Source organism: Perca fluviatilis, chromosome 9 (assembly GCF_010015445.1).
Source record: "Perca fluviatilis chromosome 9, GENO_Pfluv_1.0, whole genome shotgun sequence".
NCBI classification, from domain to species: domain Eukaryota; kingdom Metazoa; phylum Chordata; class Actinopteri; order Perciformes; family Percidae; genus Perca; species Perca fluviatilis.
The window spans coordinates 4,250,614-4,253,113 of NC_053120.1; positions in this window are offsets into that span (position 1 = coordinate 4,250,614).

Consider the following 2,500-nt stretch of genomic DNA (forward strand, 5'->3'; position numbering starts at 1 on the left):
AGGTCTTGGTTTGCACACAGATGTCCCTGCAAAAACTGATGTAAGATGTATAAAATATTTGTGAAAAGTAGATTCACAGCACTGTCCCACTCATGCTGACAGTGTTAGGTTGGGTGGGACAGTTTTAGGGCTAATGCCAAACACAGCGCAGCCATTTCATGAACAAGAAGATAACATTTTAAAGTTATAAGTAATAATAATTTGTCTGAATGTAACAGTTATCAAATTTATATTTTTCAATATACACAAGATGGCACCCATACAGAGAGGAGAGGGACAGAGAGAGAGAGAGAGAAGACAGGAGTGACAGGGCAATACAGAAAAGGAAAAGACAGCAAAGTAGGAAAGGAAGAAAACTAACCCAGTGGAGTGAAGAGAGAAAGGCAGGGGCTAGTGAAGAATATGAGCAGGAGGTGACTGAAGGACACAAACCAAAATTAAGGTTTTTAGCCAGGGCATGGAACATCCCAAAAACAACACTGCAAAGACGAGTGAAAGGGCTGATGAGTGGCCACCGCCATGCCTCAGGTAAGAGACCCCTGTTCTCAGCTCAGGCTGAGAGTGAATCGGCTAGCCTTGTTGAAATGTTAGCTGAAAGGGGGTTCCCCCTGGAACAAGGGTTGGGTACCGTTTGGATTTTTACGATTCGGATGCCGAACCGGTACTTTTAAAACGATTACGATTCCTAAACCGATTCTTGAAAAACTGAAAAATGCCATCAAAGAAAGGCTTTTTGGTAACACTTTACAATAAGGTACACAAAAAAATAGGTAGTAAGGGTAGTTACCCTTTTTGAAAAGGGTAGATACCCTTTTTCAGAAGGGTATAGTTACTGCTCTTAGATGGTCACTACCACAGCCATGTCTTCAATCTGGAAGTCTTGGAGCTCATGAAGAAAAATAATATCCATGTAGTGAGCTATCCTCCCCACAACACCCACGCCCTCCAGCCGGCAGACAGATCGCTGTTTCGAAGCCTGAAACAACACTGGCAGGAACTGGGACGCAAGTGGATAAGGAAGACAGGCGGGAAGAAGCTTCCAAAACAGCCCCGCGTGGAAGAAGGCCGCCACTGTTGAGAATGCCCAAGCAGGTTTGACTCTTTTATTAATAATTAGTTGTCTTGAATTATTTGTATAAAAAGATTAGCAGTAAGTGGATCATTGTTTGTATTTGTCTTATTTACATTGCATCATTACATTATACATATTACTCTTCCACAGGTTTCCGAGCCTCAGGGATGTTTCCTGTCTCCATGGAAGTCATTCCAACTGACCTTTTCTTGCCAAGCCAAACCACTGAAAGGGTGATTGAGGAAACATCAGAAACCCTTCTGTTGTCAGAGGAGGACATTTATTTTGGGGTCGAAGAAGTGGTGGTAACCAGCCAGCCTGATGCATACCTCCACCCTCACAACTGGGCCACCATCTCCACCCAGCACTTCAACAGCTGAGTGGGCTTCCATTGTAAGGTTCTCAGACCTTATTGGAGTAACTTCAAGAGAGAGGGGAAAGAAGAGGATGATGGCGAGGCCACCCAGCTACCACCTAACAAGCCAGGAACACTTCAACTTTGTCCAGGCCAAAGCAGACAAAAAGAAACCAAAAACAACCAAAGTGCGTAAGCCTGCTGGTGTCCACCCCCAAAAAGCTGCCGTTCCTCCCCTGCAAACAGTTCAGGGAAGTGACCCCTGTAGGCCTACTGGTTGCAAGGGGGTCTATGGGGATGCAAGCAACCCAAAGGCCAATGAGGAATGGGTGATTGCTGCCACTGCCAACGGTGGTATCATGAGTCCTGCGGAGAGCACAACGGACTTATGGATGACGATGACTTCATCTGTCTTGGATGTGTTCACTGAAGTTGTTAAAAGGTGGTAAAAGATAATGAAAGTTCCATTCATTAAATGTAGAGTGAAGTTTACAATGTTACAATTTTTTGCATTAGTTCCAGAAATGCATTTTTTAAAAATCCTTCCAAGTATTAATTAATTGAAGGTCTCCGTTGTTGTATTTTGCACTTCATAATGCGCCACACACGTCCCAACTTCATTGGAATTGGGGTTGTATTTCTCATGTTCATTTTAACCATAAAATAGTGTTCCACTTTCCCTAACAAAGTGTCCCACTCAATCTGATTGCTTCCAGTTTGCTGAAGAGGGTGTCAGATGGTGTTTAAAGATGAACAGTTTGTTAATAAATACATAAATTGGGGGAATTTCACCATAGTGACCCTTCATTACAATCTATTCAAACAAAACACATACAATTTTAATACATTCTAACTGATTTAGGTTGTTTAAAATGCAATTCACCAAAAAGTTTACCTGACTTCACCCATCCTATTGCGTGCGGAGGGAATTTGAAAGACAACCGTTTTTCCCGCCCCTCGGATTGAGCTCCGTCAATGGTGAGTTCCCAGACCCAACATCTGGATGTGGGTCTGGCTGGTCAGGCTAATGATGTCTCACTCTGTAGCTAAAACTGTGACCTGAACACAGGGTG